General features: G+C 46.7%; 1 protein-coding gene across 1 annotated transcript in view; it reads left to right on the top strand.

The window, feature by feature from the left end:
- The window catches only part of LOC146832970 (mitochondrial adenyl nucleotide antiporter SLC25A23-like), a 191059-nt gene that overhangs the window by 113887 nt on the left and 54977 nt on the right, over nt 1–22195 (top strand). The gene's annotated exons all lie outside the window — the stretch shown is intronic.

Here is a 22195-nt window from a genome sequence, read left to right as displayed (position 1 = left end):
ACCATTACTCCCTTTAACCTATGCCTGCTCATGACCATTATATATATTTAAACAAAACTATCCCTCAATGGAAAACCTAGTGTAGTAACCAGCTAAGTGGTCTATGAACATAAGAAAATACAATAAAGGGACCTGCAGAGCTACACAAAGCTGCCAGTATATTGAAAACCATAAACTACATGCGTGTCTCTCCCCTCAAGCGCAACCCAACGGCAAGAGCTCAACAACATGCCAGCTGGTACACAGAGGTACTCGGGCTCAGGCTGACGAAACATAACTGCAAGCAACTGGAGTACAAGTGGAGAACGAGCCAAGACACCACAGACAAAAACATCTTCAAACACACCTCTAGGTGCTACCACCAACATATCCCGAAAACAAGTGCACATCTCTTTCAGACCTCATCAATACTGGCACAAACATCAGCAAGGACATTTTTGCATCATCCAAGATTTCTTCAGCCCTTCATAAGACATCTTGAAATTCTTTTGTAATAAAATCATCTCCATATACTTCAATTCAGGCCCTTAACCAGATGCCAACATCCTTGCAACTAAACTTCCGATCACGCCTGAAGAATGAACCCTGACCTCATTACCTGCTGTCACTGCGAACGAAACTGCCCCGCCATAAAGTCCATCCACTTGGGGACGCCATCTGACCCCTGCCTCACCACAGCTTTACCAAAGGACTCCGACCAATTGGCGAAGAATTAACACCCACCCTCAATATCTCTTATTGACTCTTTCCTGGACAACTTGAAACTTGCCACTGTTACTCCCCTGCTCAAGAAACCATCCGCTGGCCCAGCCATGCTCACCAAGTAGAGACCTATCTCCCTCCTACCATACCCTGGTCTTGGAGAAGCTCATCAACGGGCATCTCACCGACGACATCAGCATCTTCAACAACACGCAGTCTGGCTTCAGGCCCAACCGCAGTACAGAAATGGTGCTCAAGGACTCCACAAATGACATCTGCGTGATTCTATTCACCGGGGATACCGTAGCGCTCGTCCTCCTGGACTTTTCTGCAGCATTTACCAAGGTCGCACACCCTATCTGCATCAGACGCCTACACAAGATTGGCATCCAAGACCCCGCTCACCGCTATATCTCCTCCCTCATTTAAAAAAAATATGTTTATTGTATTTTGCATGTTTAGAAAATCCACATATTACTTACAGTACCAACATCTGCAGTCAGAGAAGGGAAGTCAGAGATGCATTGCTCATGCTTGATTATAACAATAGACAACATAACATGATCAGGCCCTTTGCTGCCCTTACGTTAGATACTGTTCACCATGGAGGATCAAGAGAGCCAAAGAGGCACAACATAAAGCATATATGTTGGGCATACAAGAAGAATCCGGAGAAGCAGCAATAGCTACAAACACATTTAAATTTTACCATGAACAACATCAAAAAGATATGCACAAAAAAGGTACAACAAACTAAACCATGCATGTGTATATCCATTCTCACCCCACCACCTGTGCCACCCAGTCCCCGGCTTGTTTCTCGATTCCCCATTATCCCTCCTTCCACGCATCACCATCACTGCTTAGTAGCAGACATTCAGTTCCTACAACACCCAGTCAGCAGGGTACCACCATGGAGCAAATGGCCGGGTGACCTGATTGTCCCCCCACCCGCCGTTCTACACTGCTTTTCGGTTGGGCATTAGGGGGGAATGTGTCTTTACGGGGGCCGTCATCTGAGTTTACGTCCATCTTCTCCAGGTAATTATCCCAGGGGCCCAGGGAGTCCTCCACTATTCCCTTTGTGTATAGCATTTATGTACCTCTAGCTCAGCTAAAGCCCATTTATGTATTTCAGCTCCCCGCCAGCTCAGAGGGGAGCTGTGGTCGATTACCACACCATGGCGATGCATCGTTTGGCAAGGACCAAGGCCAAGTTCTGAAATTGCAGTAGTCGCTTTGTCGTCTTAGAAATATATCCCGTGTCCAGTAGACACTGGCCCGGGTCTAGTGGAAACAGGCAGCCCATTACCTCCGCCACACTCTGAGTCACTTGCAGCCAAAAGGTGGATATCGCCCCACATGACCACACCATGTGTATAAAGTCTGCTTCATTCATCCCACACCTAGGGCATGTGCTACTCGTCCCTGGATACATCCTCCCGTTCCTCTTCGGGGTCAGGTATGCGTGGTGATGGTAGTGAAATTGAATAAGTCGGAACCGAGCTTTGCGTGTCACCTTTCGAACTGACTGAAGGCAGCAGGTCCACACCTTATCCAATATATCGGCGGACAGCCAGACCTTCCACCAGTCCCGCAGTGCCTCAGTTTGCCTGGTGGTGCGCTACCGCTAGGTAGTTTTTAAGTAAGAGATAGCTTTGGTGCAACCCCCCAGTCAGTGCTGCCCCCAATGGAACCTCCATGGGTGGTGTCCCCTGATCCTTGCCCCATGTCCCATGCATCACATCCCTGAGGGCAGAGTAATGCAGAAACTGCTCCGGTCCCAGTCCATAGTAAAACGTCAGTTCTTCGGAAGTGTGCTGCCCCTTCCGACATCACATCAGCCCAGGACCAGATCCCTACCTCGTCCCAGTCTCTAGTCTGGTATTCTGCACTCAAAACTGCACACTCTGGCATTGTCCATATGGGAAGGTTAGGGACATAAGGTGTGGATTTTGCACAAGCCTAGATCCTCTATGCTTGTATGGCAAGAAACAGTCGGAAGTCCTATGTGGAATGGTATCCAATAGCCTTTGTAAGAGGGATCACCCTCCAAGTTGTGGGGCTCACGCTAACCAACGCATTGGCCACTGCAGCTGGGCCGCTGCATAATATAACTCCTAATTGGGGGCACCTTGTCTGTCCTGTAAGGGGGTGTATCGCCTACTAAGGGCCACTCACCATCTACCATCACCCCATATTAGCGTTGTCAATAAACCTTACAGTTTCCTAAAGAATGCCGTCCATATGATCATCGGAATGGCCGCTAAAAAGTAAAACAGTCTGGGCAGCACCAGCATTTTAGAAATGACGATCCTTCCCATCAGCAACAGTGGTAAGCCGGTCTGGAAAGGAAGCGAGCGACAAATGGAAGCCATTGCCCTGCCAAGATTTCCCTTCAGTAAGGCATCATTCCCATCATATACCTGCACCCCCAGATATTTAATGGTGTCAGTTTGGCAGGTCAGACCAGTGCGTGGCAAAGCCTCTCTCAGGCCAGCTGTTGGTGTTGTCAGTGTAAACAGGCAGGACTTGTCCTTATTGATATAGAGCCCATGCATTCCCTCAAAGTTATCTATTACCAACATCACTCCTAGCAGCACATGAGGGTCCGCTGTCAGATACACAAGTGCATCATTATCTCCAGGGCAAATAATAAAGGGGACAAGGGGCAACCCTGCCTTGTCCTCCTGGCAATTGATCAGAAATTACTCCACCCGGTTCACACCCGGGCGACGGGGCATGGTATACCACAGTGCCACCGATCTAAGAAAGGACGGCCCAATCCTTATTTGCCGTATGACCGCCATGAGATTTGGCCACACCAAGGTGTCAAACGCCTTTTCAGTATCCAAGGACGTGACCCATCAAGCTGTCCCTGTGCGTCTTGCCCAGTCCATGGTGTGAAACAGCCGAAGCAAGATAAGGAATGTATTGCGCCCTGGCATAAAACCATTCTGTTTCGAATGACCAGCTTCACCAGGGGTTTAGCCAAGACCTTGCCAAGCACCTTATAATCCAGATTTAGAAGGGATAAGGGACGGTAAGACGTCACTTTCAATGGATTATTGCCGGGCTTTGGGAGTACCACTATCACGGTCTCCCTCATGGACTTTGGGAGGGACCCACAAGACACCGCCTCCTCATAAACCTTAAAAAACCTGGGTGCCAACTGGGCCTGTTAGTCACTGTAGAACTCAGTTGGGAAGTAATCTGCGTCCAGTACCTTCCTACGTGCAATCTGTGCTATCGCCCCCTTTATTTCCTCTAAGGTTAATGGACCATCCAGTTCCTGCTGGTGTAGAGGGTTGATCAAGGGGATTCTCACCCTCGTCAGATATGCAGAAAATGTGTCTATCGTTACCCCAGAGGCCTCCTCATATAACCCCTTGTAGTATTTCTCAAATGTCGCAATGATCTCAAGCTGTGAATTCACCACCCGCCCCGCCTGAAGGAAGAGAGCTGCTATGGGGCCACTAGGGTCTCTGACCACAACAGCCAAGCCAAAAAGCGTCTGGCCTAGTCTCCTAGCTCGTGTTGTCACTGAAGGTAGGTTTTATAATCAAAATTCGACAACCTGCACAAATGTCACCCATATTCCTTTCGCAGCTCCACCAGCACCGCACGATGATCCGGGCATGCCACACATTCTTTCTCTAGCACCCAATGCAGTACTCCGTGGTAAGCAATTCCGTTGTCTGCCCTGTCTCACACCATACACCGTTTTCAGGCACACCCCCTCAGAACCACCTTGAACGCATTACTTTCAGGCAGGGTGTCCGAAGTGGGCCCCTTGTTTTCCTGAAAGTATCTCTCTATGGCTTCGCCTATCTGCGCACAGAACCCTGCATCACTCAGGGCAGATGTGGCTAAGCACCAGGTTGGGATCTTCTGTATAGGTCTCCCCCACATGAGTGATATCAACAGGGGGTTGTGATCTGAAATAGTGCGCCCCAAGTATTCTGCTTGTGTGCACTGCAAAACAGTCAGGGGAGCCAAATACTATGTCTAGTCTGGAGTGTAATGTTTGTACTGCCGAATAATGGGAGCATTCCCGATCTTCAGGATGCAGCAGCAGCCATATCTCCCCAATTGCATGTCGTGTGCCCATGTGCGTAGCTGTTGGAAAACCGCCTAGGACTGCACCACCGATAGTTGAGACGTGGATCTGTCCCTTGTGAGATCCATTACCCCATTAAAATGTGGGCAGAATGTGGGCATCGCAGGATCAGCCAAAATGGTGGGTGTCCAAGATGCAAAGAAGGACGCCTTCATGGTCTATCCTAGTGTGGGTGATTGTGAATGGGATCCAGAGGACACTCACACCAGCACTTTACTGGCATAGCCTGAATAGGTCATGCGAAAGGCTCCACCTCACCAGTGCCTGCGCAGTTTGGGGCGGTCAGCCTCCGTGAGATGTGTCTCCTGTGGACATGGAAAGTGTGCCTGGCGCCTCCTCAAGTAGGCGTAAAGGGACCCATGCCTGTCACTTTCCACATGAGTGGTTTATATTCTTGTAGAATCATGTGAAGTCTGTATGTCTAATCGCCCAATGTAATCTGAGCCAGCAGAGCAAGAGGGGGTGGATAGTCACAGACAACAACACACACAAAATCACATATAACACTTCCCCCAAACTCCCTCCCGTAGGCCATGGCACAACTTTGCTGCATCAAGCCACAAATCTTGTGAAATGCAATTAACCAAAGTAAAATTCCTGTGAATGATGTGGGCTGTTGCAATGCAACTACTAAGTATATTGAGGAATCCAATGTCTACCCTAGCGCCTCGTTGTAGGACCGCGATTTGTGCCTACGTCATCGTCACTGTGGGTTGCAGCTCCTCTATGGTGGTCTCATGTGAGGCTACCTTCGCCTTCAGTTTATTGTGTTTCTCCCGCATGATACCCATGGCAATATTCAGCATATCCAACTCCGGCTCCAGATATGTCTTCAAGTTTTGCACAGGAGCAAGGAGCTCTGTGAATTTAGCATTGGTGTCCTGCAGCATATGTTCAGCATTGATAGGCACTCTGGCCTGGGCAGAGCTTGCGGCAATCATGGAGAGAGCCGGGTGGCTCTACCCCACCTTGCAGCCTCTTAAGGTTTCACCATCATTGCGTCATAAGAATTGTTCAGGGTGTAGCAGGCCATGGTCTCCAATCGCCCCCCACCTCTGCTATAGGCATGCTCCCCACTTCATGTCCTTCACTTGCCCCTCAGTTCAGAGGTGCAGTCAAGCCTCCAACTTGTCCAGGGCATAGTAGAGGTGGCTTCCTCTACAAAAAGTGAGCCACAACCCCCACCTGCAATCCATCTTGTATGGGTGTTTAATGAGCTAGGCACCCTCAGGTACAGAATTCCGCAGGAGCGGAGCAGTGGTGACCTTCTGATGCCCACCAGCTAGTCCAGTGCCAGCACCACTCCTTAATGGGGCGCAAGATACTCGAAAGGTTACTTCGCTGCGATTCAGTGAGGGGCTAAATCTGCCCAGAAGTCTCAGCGGGCTGTTAAAACTGCAGGTGCCACAGCATACTGCCCTAGTGCACCAACCAGTGAATGTTTGGGGCCTTTTCAGACATTTGTTCGGGCCCTGAGCAGTCACCAATCCCCTTGTGCTAAATGGGGAAGCCTAAACGCTCCTTCAGTGTCTAGAATTGGCACTGTCGCTGCCTTCTCAGGCCGGCGCTCCCTTCCAGGCCTCCGTAGCCTCAGTGTCGTCGCCCGGGGGCCCGGCAAGCTGGTTCAACCTTCCTGTTCACCCACCCGGCATGGCATGGGCCCAGGTTCTCCCAGAGACCAAGGGGCTCACCTGCCCCTGCCACAGCACCAGCACGCCCCACTGCATTCTTTCCATGGTCTGGAGCTCCTGCCCCAACCAATAGTGCCTTGACCGTGTCCCACAGGGCGGGCAAGCTATTTCCCTCTCTTTGGTTGCCTTTCCGGCCTCCTCAAAGACCCAGGCCTCTCAGGTTCTCAAGAGGGGGAGGGGTAGATTCACTTGCCCCTGTCACAGCCCCAGTGGGTCCCACCACCGTCTTCCCGTGGTCCGAAGCTCCCATCCGAACTCCTCGTGCTCTGACAATGTCTCCCAGGGCCGGCAAGCTGTTTTGCCCTTTTCGGTGGCCAGTACGCTCTCCCGACGGACCCAGGCCTCTCTGCGTCTTCATGGGAAGGGGCAGGTTCACATACCCTTGTCACAACTTCCACAGGCCCCGCCGGCGTCTTCCGCTTCCACCCGGACCGCTAGTGAGATTGTTCCCTGGGGCCATCAAGCCTGTTAAATCTGTATAAAGTATGCATATGATGTAAAGTGCCATGATATGCTCTGATACCCTACATTGGGATGAGTAGCGCTGTAAAAGAATAAAATAAAAAATGAATTAGTGAGGAAATAAGTTACTAACCTGTAATTCTGCTTCTCCAGCATTGGTATCTTTCATAGATCCACATGCATAAATCAATCCCCCATCACCAGGCTTAGAATCCCCAGTAAGTTCACAAACAGCAGTCATATGTATATATTATTAACCCCTTTGATGCGCATGATGGAGCGGTTCCGTCATGCGCATCGGTTGCGCTGTGCGTATGACGGAACCGCTCCGTCATGGCCCCGCCCGCGCAATAGAACCTTCAGCACAGCGCGGTAATCCGCGCCGCGCTGAAGGGGTTAAATATAAATACACACATTAGTATTGATACAAATATATTTTCTTGCCTATCTACTTCATTATACGATGTAAACTTCATCTAATCAGAAACCATCTCACTCAGCTGATCCCCTGACTGAAGCCTCCCAAGTGTCAAATTTTCTAACCACATTTCTTTTTTATCATTAGCAGATTGAAAGCCTCACTGTCAGGGAAGGTTGGTGAGCTGCATGTGAATCTATGGAAGATTCAAGTGCTGGGGAATCGGAGTTAGAAGCAAGTAGCTCATTTCCTTCTCCAGCATTGGATCATTCATGGATTCACATGCTTGAATACCGAGTAAGAAAGCAGTACCAACTGATTTAATTAGCGGAAGACGGGAATGATGTTTACCTTGAGCAAATAAGCTCCTTAGTATCACCTTCTCCCCCTGCAGCCTCCTTCCTTGCATGCATGTTGTTGGACTTGGCCCTTTTTGCAGGGTCATCCCTGAACTTTTTGCCCTTCTCTCAGCCTTTTTTCTGACATGGTGTTGGTGGTTTTAGGAGTCTGAGCACTTTAGCACTGCTGTGCAGTGTAAAGTGTGAGTGCTTTCTGTGGTTTATATGGTAAGATTGGTCTACCCGCGTTTGGCATATTTAATTTACCTGTCAGTCCCTTGTAAAGTGGTATCTCATATACCCGGGGCTGGTAAATTAAATACTACTGGTGGGCTTGCAGCACTCATTGTGCCACCCACCAAAGTAGCCTTTCAAACCTGTCTCGGGCCTCTGCCATTGCAGGGCCTGTACGCGCAGTGTTACTGCCGCTGTGACGTGGCACCTAAAGTGTGTGCCATGTCTGTGACCCCCCCCCCTTTTTACTACATGTCAGACACCCCTAAGGTAGGCCCTACCTAGCCCTATGGGCAGGGTGCATTGTAGGTAAAAGGAAGGACATGCACCTTAAGTGTGGGACATGTCCTGGTAGTGACAAACCGCCATTTTGGGTTTCTCACTGCTGTGAGGCTGCCCTCTCATAGGAATGCATTGGGGATTCCCTGATAGTGTGTCAGTGGTAATTCCTGATATGAGAGGAGCAGCGTGGTCAAGTTTGGTATATTTGAAATGGTAATAATAAATGCTGTGCAATGGTGTGCGCAGATTTATTATAACTATTTTAGAAATGCCACTTTTAGAAGTTGGCATTTCTGTGTGCTATGTGTCTGCCTGCCTGATGTGTATTGCATGTCTGGTTTTGGAGTGGCAGGGACTGGTGAGGTGTGTGTGGCTCCAGGATGGGCAGGGTGAGTCAGCGCTAGGCTGAATAGGACATCTGCATTTGGAGTAGTGGGTGGAGTAGTCCCCTGACCCTGAATGGGTCTGAGCCTGCCAATGTGAATGCTGGCTCCGCCCCCCTGTGGTATGTCTGATGACAGAGCCCCAACCTGACAAAGGGGAAGAGGAGCCCTGTAAACAAAGTGCTCCATACTCCCCAGAACCTGTTAGGACTGGTTCCCCCAAGCTCTGTGCCAGGACAGACAAAAGAAACGTGATATAAATATAGGGGCTGTGACCCCATGTGTTGTGCTTCCTTGTGACTTAGGGAGGGGGGCTTGCTGCTGCTGGGCCCCAGGAGGAACCGCCACGAGGGCTTGCCTCCCTGCTGGAGGGCCCTGTGAGCTGGCCTGCCTGGGCCCAGCCTTGTGCCCATGGAGCTTTGAAATTCCTGGCTCCTAGCGCCTTGTGGTTCCCCTAAGGGCAGGAGTGACTTTTGTTGCCTGCAGCGCTGGGCTGCACGTCTTCAGAAGGAATCCCGACGTGGGGATCTCCCTACCTTGCCAGGGAAAGCGGGAGCCCACCCCTCTGTTTTATGCTCCTTTTTGAAAGGGGAGCCTACCTCGCGTTTCTGCCTTTTTGAAGCAGGAGCCTACCCCGCGTTTATGCCACCCCACTTTTTAAGTCGCCGGTGGGAGCGGGTGCCCACCCTGCATCTGTGTGCTTATCTGGTGGGAGCCCACCCCGCGTTTTGAGTTAAGAGCGGGAACCAACCCCGCTGTTGTGTGCCTCTCCGAGCGGGAGCCCACCCCGCATTGGTATTAATATACGGCGGGAGCCCACCCCGCACTTTGCCACCGAGAGGAGAGATCACCGCCGCGGCCCGACCCAGAAGCCAAGCGGCTGTGCCTGGTTGGGGGCGTGGCCAGCAAGCAGGAAAGAGGACGCCAGGCATGCTGGGGAAGGAGGTGGGCCCCCGTGTGCCAGTGGGAGCCCTGAGCGGAGACGGAGCCTCCAGGAAGAGCCTCGAGACCAGATTGAGCCTCCTGGAGGAGCCCCGAGCGGAGAAGCCTGACCGGAGCCTCGAGGGCTCCCAGTGCCAAAGCTTCCTCAGCAGGAAGGAGACGAAGCCTCCAAGCCTGGCCAGGTGAGTGAGGGCTGAATCTTGAGGATTGTGGGTGCCCAGTGAGGGCACCTGGAGGAGCCCAGTAGAGGGAGCTCCTGAGGCACCGTGAGTGCCAGTGTTGTTCTGCACAGCTGCGCCGCCGTTGCGGGCAGCTGCACCGTGGGGGCAATTTTTGTGTTTCAGAGCTCTGGAGTGGGACTCGAATTTGCACCTTGTCAGTGCCCGTGCAGGGCTGAGAGCAGAGCAGTGTCAGTGCTTCCTAGGCACGTTTAGTGCCAGTACCTTTTTACTGTTCTTCACAGCTGCGCCGCAGTGGCGGGCAGATGTACATGGGGGTCTATTGTGGATAAGAGTCCCAGTGGTGCTCTCAGGGCACAGTGGGTGCCTGTGCTGATCCCAGCTGCGCCGCGAGAGCGCAGGCAGCTGCAACGTTTGGGGGCATTTTGTTGGTAATAAGGAGGGTTGAGACGCTCCCCTGTGCCCCAGCGCATTGCGCAGCATCTTCGCTGCATTGGTAGCTTGGGGGTCATTTGAGAGGCCCCAATTCAAGCCCTGACATTTATGGACATAGGGCATTTGAAGCCCCAGTAAAAGGTCAGTGGGCCTGGGGTCAGTTGTAAGTTGGTAGGGCACAAGGCCCTGATGTGATTTATGTGATGCCTATGACATAAAGTGTGTATGTTGCTGATTATGCCTAATCTAATGTGATTGATTGCATAATGTGTTTATGCTGGTGAGGCCTATTGCGTAATGTGTTTATGCTATTGAGGTTTTGGCCTAATGTGTCTTATGCCTAATGTGATAATGCTGAGGTCATTATTGTACCAGTAGTTACTGGTTGTGTTTTATATTTACTACCTGCATTCTGATGGTTCTGACCATGGCTTGATTGGCCTGGTCCTGTATATAATCCCCTGTGAATATTGCCCAGTGCCAGTTGGCACAGTGTATATTGTGTGATTATGATTCTAATATGTTTTGGATAATACAAAGGCTATTTCTTATATAACCTTGTGTGGAGTTCCTTTTGCGGTGTGCCTAGTGTGTTGCTGCTGTGTGTGTGTGTTGCATAAATGCTTTACACATTGCCTCTGGGATAAGTCCGACTGCTCGTGCCAAGCTACCAAGGGGGTGAGCAGGGGTTATCTTCGGTGTGTAACTCTCTTGCCCTGACTAGAGTGGTGGTTTCTGCCTGGCTTAGGCGCATGCCCTAGCCAACCAGAAATCCCATTTCTAACACGTCAATACAATAATGCTTTACAAAAGCATGCGTTGTCGTCCACGTTGCAGCTTTACATAGTTCCAACGACACTTCAGCATAAAATGCAGCTGTTGCCGCCAATGTTCTTGCTGAATGTGCCTTTACTGATCCCTATAATGGGCTTTTAATGAGTTTATGTGCTGTAGCCCATGTCGCAAAGCTTTGAAATGGTCTCTCCTTTACTTTTAAATCCAAAGGCCACAAACAGTTGATCTGTTTTATGCATCTCCCTAGTTGCCTTTAAATAAACCTTCAGACATCTTCTAATAGCTAATGAATGCAAGTTTTTTTCTGCCATAGTCGCAGGATTCTTAAAGCAATGTAACATCTTGCCTCAAATGAAACACAGTTGGAACTTTCGGAATAACCCTTGGACACGTCATCAATTTCACTTAATCCTTCTTACAATTAAATATGGCACCCTAAAACAGAGAACCTGAATTTCACTAACTCTTCTTGCTGATGTGATTGCTAGTAGAAAAGCTGTCTTCCATGACAAAATGTCACTTTATGGATTGGTTCAAAGAGTGCTTTCATTAAAGCCACCGTAACAGTATTTAATTCCCATACTGGTGCTTGCTTCTTAACAGTCCTTTCATAAATTATGTTCTCACTCTCTGTGAAGACAGACATTCCTACTTTAGAGCTCTTAGAAATCTTGAAGTGGCTGCTAAATGCATTTTTGATTGTGGTAAAGTATTTGTCCCCTGCTCTTTGTCAGAAGTTGAGAATCTGCCTTGAACTACATTGGGTCTTCCACACTCATTTCCCACAAATATGCATACCAATGCTGATGTGGCCATGCAGGTGCCACAAGAATGATGTTGCAACTCTCTCCTTTATATCTTGCATAACACTCTTGCAATCAATGGTATTGACGGAAAGGCATATAGAAAATGTCTTATTCAATCGATCACAAATGTATTGCTCTGTATCCCTGGGCAAAACCATCTGGTTGCAAACTTCGTGGATTTGCGAATCTAGTCCATTGCATGCATGTCCCATACTGGCTTTCCCTATCTCCTGAATATTAAATTAAATGATCTGGTGTCCCCCATTTGTGTGTATCAACATACTGCCTGTTTAAAAGATCTACCTCCTTGTTGTTCAAACCTAGTTTGTGCTCTGCCATCAGCATTAGATTGTTGTTGATTGCCCAATTCCATGTTCTTTACGCTTCGCGTGAAAGCAGCTTCGATCTTGTTCCTCCTTCCTTTTAAATGAAATACATCATTGTAGTACTCTCTTTTCTTACCATTACATGTCTCCGTACATTCAAAAAAGCTTTCAGCGCTAGCCTGACTGCTCACAGTTTTAAAACTATTATGTGCAACTGTTGCTCCTCTTCTGTCCATAGAGCACTCGCGTGCATCCTGGAAAGATATGCTCCTCATCCTATCATTGAAGCATTCATAGTCGGAAACATCAGCGGCGTTACTGCTTGCAGGACATGACCTCTGAAAACATTCTCCTTGTTTATCCACCACAGAAAACCTTTCTTCCTAGGCAGTGTTACCTGGACTATGTTGTCCCATTCTCTATTTACCTGTTGCCATTAGTCGGTTAACTGCTCCTGAACAAACCTCATGTGAAGCCAACAGTTTGGTACCAACAGAATGCATGACGATATTGACCTCAGAACTGCCTTGAGTGTCTTTACAGCCACTCTTTCTCGCTACATTATCCCGGAGATGTGCTTCATCGGCTTCATACTTCTCTCCTGTGATGGATACATCATGCCTTCTGTTGTAACTATTCTTGCACCTAGAAAAATCAACTCTCTGCTTGGGTGTAGATAAGACTTTTTTCAATTGATAGCTAGACCAAGATTTAACAGCTCTTGCTCATTGAAACTAGTCATGTCCCTGACCTTCTGCAGGGTGTTCAACTTTATAAACCAATCGTCCAGGTACGGATACACCATACCTCCTTTTCGCTTTATAAAAACTTCTATTGGCGCCATACACTTTGTCAAAGCTCGAGGGGCCAACCTTAGTCCGAATGGTAGAGCCTCAAACTGGAAATGCTGACTATCCGCCATGAATTTCTAAAACCGTCCCTTCTTTCTGTGGATCGGAACCTTAAAATATGCATCTTTCAGATCCATTAAACTGAGGAAATCCCCTCTTTCAATTTAAAGGAAGAATCTCCTGAAGTGTAATCACATGGACATTTTGCTTCTTTACGTACGTATTTAATTCTCCTAGATCCAAGATTAGATCCCAGATTTCTTTCAAATTAGAAAGAATCTTGACTAAAATCCTTCAAATTTCTTTCAATAGTTTCCTTCTCCATCAGTTTCTGTATTTCCACTTGCAACTCCTTCAAATGTCTGTGCCGTTCTTTTATAGGTTGAACAGGTGGAGGCTCCTTCACAAACTCCAAAGCATGTCCATGCTTTACAATTTCCAAAACCCATCTGTACGACGTCACTTACTGCCACGCTTCCAAATAATAATGCATTCTTCCTCCCACAGGCGGCTCTACAGGAGTGATAATCTCCACCATCAAGTCATGCTCTCCTGCCTTTCCCCTCAAACTTTGAGGGCTGACTTCCTCTACTTACTCTAGAATGAATCTGTCTATATCCTTGTCCTCTCTTGTCTTTGCTGTCTCACTTGCTGCCCATACCCTCCATGTTGACCATACAACCCATAATGCCTGTAGGGCTGAGAAAATGCCCCATGCTGTCCTCGACCTTGTTTCTGAAACTGCCTTCCAAAACCTCTTTAAGGCTGCTTGTTCTGCGACCTCCCTAAAGAACGAGTCATCTCTGTATCAGTCTTTATTGTCCGCAAAGCTTCATTCACCTTTTACCCCAAACACATTATTGCTGTTAAATAATGTCCTTCACTCTCGACTGAACCTCCCGTCTAAATACTCTTCAACTAGCCGTACCTCCTCATAAGTGTTGCATTTCCTATTTGCCTGAATGTGCATGTAGAGTACCCATCGCAGCATCAATAAGAGAAGATGATGCTTGCTTTCTATCCCTTAATATAGCCTCACCCCTTTCTCTGTCTTACTCTGGATACTTCTCTTAACATGGTGCCATATCGTTCCAAAGTTGCCTATCCAATCGCGCCACTATTGTAGATGCATTTGCAATCTTTACTGCATCAGCTGCCAACACGGGAACTCTTTTTTTTTTTTCCATAGCGTCCTATTCCCTTCGTATCTGCAGTGATGTGCATGGTGATGAAGGATTTCTGGATTTTCTCTGTGCCACAGCTGAAATTAGTGAATCAGTGCGCACTTGGTTCAAAATGCATCCTGCAGAATCCTCAGTTGTTTATAGTTCTCAATTTTGTCCAGATTTACTGAAGCAGTAGCTAGATTCTGCATCATTGCTAGACCTTCCGCCATCAAATTTTCTTGCATAAGTGTTGACCGTGTGCTCCTCTGTGATTTTTCATAAAGTAAAATAAAAACCTAAACTCAATGGAATCTACTGTTATCATCAGGTGGCGAACTCCTACGTGCAGGGTCAGGGCTTGCATTCTTCTGAACAATTAACTGGTTCCATTCCTAGTCCTCATTAGACTCTGGCAGGCTTGCCACATCTAAATCATCATCATCTTCATTAGAACTGTTAACATCATCTGCATTTGGAGACTTTGATTCAGCTTTCTCTATACTCTGCTCCACAGATACATTCTCATCGGCCTCCACACCCCTTCCTGAACCTCTATCAGCATCACTGGCCTGTGCCCTAGATTGCACTGGTCTCAACTTTGGCGGCTGTGGCATTTTAACTAACTGTCTGCTGATCATTCTTCTGCAGTAGTCTGTAGATATCTGCAATGGTATCCTGCATTGAAGTCAGCAACTGCATTGGCACCTTCACGATCCCATCAGAAGAGTGTGCTTTCCTTTCTCCGTCTGACTCTTGCCTCTCATATCTATATTGTTCAGCCAACTCTTCCTCATCATCATCCATGTACTAAATATTCAACTCCCCTGGGTGGGTTGTTTTTCTTTTTCTCCAGGCTTCTCCTTCACGGAAGAATGTCGCCTCCATTGGATCCAGATCTGGTTCAATATTCCCATGAAACCTCTGTAGACGACCTTGCTCGTCTGGTGAAATTCCCTGCAGTAAACGCTGTGGCGGTTGTAATGGCATTGGGTACACCATCAGCGCCTGTAAAGTGGGCTCTTCTGTTCAATGTGACATCAGCGTCAGCATTATCTGCTTCCTTTTCACTGATAGCAACTCACTCATCTAAGGTAATTCCCTCGTTGACAAGAAATCCTTTGTCATCCGCGTCTCACTCATCGATAGCCCCTTTGTTGACAACAAATGTTTCGTCAACAGTTTTTCCCCCATTGACAGTAATTTCCTCTTCGACAACCAATCACCTGCCAATGATTTTGTTGATGGCGACTGTGCCTTCTGTGCCAACAAACTTATCTTTGAAGTTGACTGCTCCATCAACGGGGACTTTGATCTTGCCTGTTTCTCTCTTAACTGTAATTCCTCAGTCGTCAACTTATCGTCTCCTTTTCTCTTGGTCGCAGATGACCTCTGCCCCGAGTGTGCATTAATCTTAGGTTTCTTAGATGGTACCTCATCTTTTTATCTTACTTTGTGCACATCATGCCTATTGTGTTCCTTCACAAGACCAGCTGCCTGGCTCTTCGAGGCAGAACAGATGGTCCGTTTTCCATTCCTTTTAGTTTCTACCACTTTCTCCAAAATAGTCTGTGCCTTACCCTAGCCTTCAAGGTCTTGCTGATAATGTTTGGCAAATCTTAAATTCTACTGGCTTGTGTTCCACATGTCAACAATACAGGCACTTCTTATGTGGATCTTGCACATAAATCTTTTTTCCGCAGTTCTTACAAGCTTTAACCAGACTTCTTTGTGGTAGCCTCACACTGAGCGGGCAGTGGAAAATTCTTAATGAGCCTTCAGTCAGGGGATCAGCTGGGTGAGATGGTTTCTGGTTGGATAAAGTTTGGATCATATGATGTAGACAGGTGAGAAAATATAACATTGTTTTAATCAATGTTAATGTGTGTGATTACATTTAATAATTTGCACATATGACTGCTGATTGTAAAATTACAAGGGTTTTCAGTCTGACGACTGGGGAATGATTCAAGCATTTGAATCTATGAAAGATCCAATGCTGTAGGAGTGCTATTTAAAACGTTATTTGTGCCATTACTAAAAAAAAAACATACATCTAACATTCTTCCAGTGCATGTATGTCTCTTGAATCGAAGGTGCAACAAACCCAAAAACCTGCCTCCAGATCTTAGTTTCTCTTAAGTACTTGTGAAATTATAACAAGCTGTGGTCCTTTGTTCCCTCCATTTCATTGGCATGTACATGTTAGGCTGTAGGTAGCTCCCAGCAAGGATGATACATGAACATAAGTAGAGTTGAAGCTGTGGCCCTTTGTTCCCTCCATTTCATTGGCATGTACATGTTAGGCTGTAGGTAGCTCCCAGCAAGGATGATACATGAACATAAGTAGAGTTGAAGCTGTGGGCCTTTGTTCCCTCCATTTCATTGGCATGTACATGTTAGGCTGTAGGTAGCTCCCAGCAAGGATGATACATGAACATAAGTAGAGTTGGTGGCCCTTTAAATCAGGCCTTTATTATGAGCCCAGCTGGAAGTGAAAATAAGAAAATGCCCTTCACCCCCACAGGTGGCTTTTCGGATCGGAAAGCAGGCAACGTGGGTGCGCTGATGAATATGTCCCGGAATCAGCAAATTACATCCGAACAAATTCAGCATGTTTTACTGGTGCCAGTCCGGATCCCGAATCAGGCTCATTAATACCTGCTAGATCTCTCATCCAGCTGAATCTCCCTTATTTCCTTCGCGGCTCATGAGTCATACATGGTCAGTTCTGCAGGTTTCATCGAAGCAGAGGCTATGTGCTTGCAGAACTGAAAGGGTTTTCTTTAGTCCGACTAGATGCCACTATGAGCAAGCCCAAATCAAATGAGGCGGGGGCAGAAACCAGCGTGTATCCCTATGGAAGTTTATTTTAAGCACACTAAATAGACACTGTACTCAATTACTCTAACCAGCATTTGTCGCAGTTCTCCTAAACACATTTTTAAGCCTCACACCAACTGATGCATTCATAAGGAAAGCTTGTTGTGTAAGTTTTTACAGATGTGTACGCATAACAGATGGAAACCAATTTGGTTCCCTGACTGAGTTTGTTTAAAAAGAAAACATAAGTAAATGTTATCTTCTTTTAAGTGTCTCTCCATTCTGTCCATCAGGGCGAAGCAACGGAGGGGCAGGGGGGCTGCGGTGATATTTAAAAAAAAAAAAAAAAAAATAGTTGGAAGAAGAGGGTTATGGGTAGCAACAGACCAGCTGAGGAATCAAATAGGAGAGCAAAAGAAGGTTAGGGGCAAAGTGAAGGGGAACACAGACATGAAGGTGAGAGCAAGGCAATACATACGTTTCTATGGAGTGCGTAAAGAAAAAGAAAAGTAGTTCCCTGAATGCAGGTAACTTCAGCAGTGGAAGGATATGACAAACACTGTGAGACCAAAATGCTTCTGGTGTGGACAATCCCAACAGTAGGGAGGAAAGCATTCAAATTAAGAGGAGACAACTGAGATAGACAACCAAGCCATCCATTCATGAGCAAGGGATTGATCCAAAGCCAACACTGCTTGGAAGCACTAGGTCTGATCAGCAGACACTTAAAACTGTCTGTAGCCGAGACCTAAAAAAAAAAGGGAAGTGGTTTTCTTAGTGAGTCTTAACTCAGTGCAGGCTTGTACATTGGAATTTGAGTGGCCTATGACCTGATGTCCGCTCTAGAAACCGCAGAGAAGAGCAGTGGAACAATATATTAAATGCTGCTGTAGGGAATATGATGGGATCTGGGGCTAAGTTTGGCACTGCACAAGGTCTCAAAACATTTGACGTATATTTGCTTGCATTGATTTACCGGTCCAGTGGGCTTTAAATCAAGCTTACAAAGTGTTTTAATCAACAAACTTCACCAAAACCAAAGTGCTGTTGCCAGAAGGCTTTTTAACCAGGCATATAACTCCTGCCTTTAAATCAGTTAAGCTGCCTATGGCAAGAAGGATCTCTTTCAAAGCTCACTGCACATTGTTTAATCTATAGGACTGGATCAGTTTTTCTACAGTACAAATTGTTGCTGTGCAAATAAAAAAGGAACCTTGGGTAGAAGACAGCACTGCTCCTTGTCATCACCCTTTCATAAAAACCTGCAGAGTTTGGAAGCTGCGCCTCGGTACAACCTGCAAGCTATGGAATGCCTTACCCAAGAAAACCAGAAAAATCAGCAACCAACTCGAAATTAGAAAAGCAATAAAAACTTGGCTTTTCACACAGAATATGACTCAACTCGCCCTACAGGCCTTATTTAGTGTTCGACGGAGGCAGGATGGAGGTGGGGGAGGTGTGGCGCAGCGGCCAGGGTGGCTGACCCCGGAGCGCTGGGGCTTTTGGCTCGATGCCCGGCACCGGTGGCAGCTCAGCTCAGCACCATGTGACTCTTGGCAATAGCTCACTTAATCTCTCCGACTGCCCTCAGTGCCTTGAGAACCCTTGGTGTGAGTAGTTCACGCTTTACAAATACTGGATTTATATCTGCCAAAAAGTGGCCGATGTTCCATCCACGCCATTTAGAGAGCAGCGAGGCGCTATACTCTCTAAACAGGGCCGACGGTACATCAGCATCTATTTCGTGGCTGGCCCACATCTGCCAAACTCTAAATAAGGACTTTATTTTGGATAAAGTGCTCCAGGGTAGATTCCAAATGTAATTTCCGAATGGGTTAGCAGTGCTCCGTGGATCTGGGCACTATCACTCCTTGATACACACAATAAAATGCTACTTTGATGGCTAACTTTGTCCCAGTAGGTTGGTCTCCTAACGCCTGCGGGTGGAGCTCCTATTAGAAGGGGGTTCTGTCTTCACCACTGGGCACAGCCTCTACACCTTACGGAGGACACTTTCCTAGCAAACTGCTGTTTCTACTTAAATACCGACCAGAGAAAGATGTAAGTACTTGGTGCCCGCCTTATTCTCTCTTCTTACCCCAGGCTCTGTGACAAGGTATGCAGTGCCTTAAAACACCGTCGAACCTCCCCATGTTCACCCTGCCATCCCCACATGGGCCAAACTACAGGGAACACACTTTCAGTTACACACCCAATGGGCACCCATGAACCTAATACGAATAGGAGCGCTCAATGACCTCTTCAGGCGTATGAAGTGCGAGATAAATGATGCCTACAGAGTAGTTTACTCCAAAATCCAAAAAACGCTTTGGACCTCATAGGGAAAGCGCTGAATAAATACCAATACTTTAGAGCCCAGCCAGACAAAGACTGTTGACCTCCTTGGTTCTTTGCCGAAATTTTACAGCTATTCCCAATCTAACCACTAGATGGCAGGCGCATGCAGAACACACGATAGACCTCAAACTGAAAGGAACGTTACGGGTAAGCAGTTAATTCCCTTTACACCATGCTTCTGTTTATGTGGTAGCTAGATTTACTATGCTGGAAGGAAGTGCTTCAATTATACAGTTGGAGTCTGGTGGCTTCCATGCTAACCTTGGGACTTGGCTTTCTAATCGCAGCCTCCGTATTTGAGTTCACAATCGCGATTCTGTGCAAATTACTTAATCTGTCTCTTCCTTCAATCGTTAAAGCATATTAAGTTGATCATTTAAAAATGTAAATATGTGCAGAGTACTGTTATATATATAACCGGAAGGATGACCCAATGAGATGAACTTTCACTGCTACCAATGTGGTTTTCTACAGGTCTTGAATTTGAATTGTAGCAAATCAGGCTCTACCCTCCATTCGTCCAAGGTGGCTAAACAGAGGCGTAGCTAGAGCTTCTGGCGCCCGGGGCTATCCCTCAGATTGGCGCCCATGATAGGTACTTGGGAGGGGGGTGCGGGGGGAAAAGGACGGCGAGCAGCGGGGGTGGATTGGCAGGGTTTCAGAAACTCCAGGGTGCTATCTAGTGTTTTCTGTTCAGTCCAGAAATTCCAGCTAACTGGGAGATTCCTTACAGTTTTCCTGCAAACAATCTGATCTTGGAAGGGTCCTCCTATTTGATGGAGTTGCCCAATCCATGGGTTCGAGGGTGGTGTTCGGTTCAGACAAGAAAGTGCCACAGGCCCTTTTTAAAGAGGTAGGTTTTTAAAGTGTTTACTGAACTGAAAGAAGATGAACTCATAAACAAAGCCTAGCTAATTTCACAGGAGGACCACATCTATCAGAGCTTTAATCAATGCTTAAAATACCTGGAGTAATTTTAGTAGGAGCAGGCAGCATTTCTGGATAACAGATTTCTCATGGGTAGTGTGTGACCATTTCTTATAAGTAGCAAGGGCCTCTACAATGAAAGGCTGCATGTATGGGACACAAAACCTGGAACTGGTTGTTTTACTGCTTCAGAATATAAAGGCGGGCATCAGTGCCCGGGTGACGTGGTTGTGTTTTTTTTATTTAGGAATAGTCTACAGGCCAAGTTCTGGATCATTAGCAGTTCCACATTTGTGCTTCTTCTAGGTCCTTAACTGCATTTAACCTATTTGATATTACGAGTAAAGATGCCAGAATTGTTGGAATAAGAACCCATAAGCATTCTGCTAGCACTAGCCTTCTTGTCTTTCGTTTGCTGCACAATACACAAGGTGAACAGGAGGATTAGTGCAGACTCACAAATGTGGGAACCGAAAACCAAGGTAACAGTTACTGCTCCTTGGCAACACAACTAATTCTGAAAAGCACAGCAATTGTTTAAAGTACCTAAACTATTCACCTGAAGATAGCACTGTGCGATTATTTCGTGAACATAAAGTTCATAAGTAGAAAAAACTTCTCTGAAGCACCAGTACCTACTGCATGACATGTTTTATACATTCAGAAAATGGCAATTTCTAGCAGCTGTCCTTCATAGCACTGGATTAACCCGCGCGAGACAAGTCATCTCCACTTGGAGCATCTGTCACTGGGCCGATGACAATGGCGAGGTGACAGACTAGAGAGGCGAGCCATCTTGTACAAGTAACGTCAGGCCTGACTAGCAGGCATTAAATTACCAAACAAGCACACCAGAGGGCATATTGCTTTTCAGTAGCAAGCCTGTGGCCTCTTGAAAAGCAACAAATCAATTAGATGTCGGCCTGTCAGAAGATTAATAAATAGGTCTTTCACACTCCTATACTCGCACCACCTAAATCTGCGAGTCCAGAAAAGCTCTGCCTAGTATTGCGTGTATTCTTACTCGCACACGAAACACATCATCCTATAATAAAACACCAATACACACAAGCAGAACAGGCCCTACCATAAATCAAGCTGCCTCCGTCAGCACCCCTAAGCGACAAGTGGCACCTGCAAACATGACCCGTTCTTAGTTGGATTGGGAGAGGTAGGGGTTCCAGTAGGAGAAAACTGATGTAAATTAGGCAAAATAGCACTTACTTTTGATTGTGGCACCAACAGTATTCACGTGAATGCTTTACATACCCCCGGTCCACGAGTAAGTCAGAAGACTCACGGCCCTGAAGCCGAAACAGGGGTGGAATTCTTCTACATGACCAAGACCACAGTGGTAACTGGCCGATGACTGCCAATGGGCCCATGATACGTGTAGCAGCTTTTGCTAGACCTGAGGTTGTAACTACCAATATTTCACAAGCCTGGACTTGCAGAACCACACACAGGAGACACACTGTTAGCTCGAGCCCATTACCTTGTCTCACCTTTGCAATGTCATTTACCTTGACAATTTCCACGTCTTCGTCTTTGTTTGCCATTACAGTCGGCAACATTACCTCATGTAAAGGTTAATTTAATGTAGTTTTATTGAATTGTTATTATATTTTTTATTTTTGGTTATGGTTAATATTAAGGTCTTCCCAAGGAATAGGGTCAGGGTAATGGCTGCTTATTTTTTTTTTTTTAATGTCATTGGATTAAGTTAATATAATTAAATATTTAAATTGACGAGGATTAGACCCAACATTAGACTTTTGGTAAGTGTTCATTTCCTTAATTTAATTATGACAATTAGGTATTTACCATTGGTTAAGTTCAACATACTTAGCTCTAGATGTTACATTTTAGGATACTTACATGTACTTAATATGAATATGATAGAATGCTTAATATTGATCAGGGTTAGAGTGAAGGTTAATGACCCGTGGATGTAAATATT

Source organism: Triturus cristatus, chromosome 4_2 (assembly GCF_964204655.1).
Source record: "Triturus cristatus chromosome 4_2, aTriCri1.1, whole genome shotgun sequence".
Classification (NCBI taxonomy): domain Eukaryota; kingdom Metazoa; phylum Chordata; class Amphibia; order Caudata; family Salamandridae; genus Triturus; species Triturus cristatus.
This window is presented reverse-complemented; position numbering and strand designations above follow the sequence as displayed.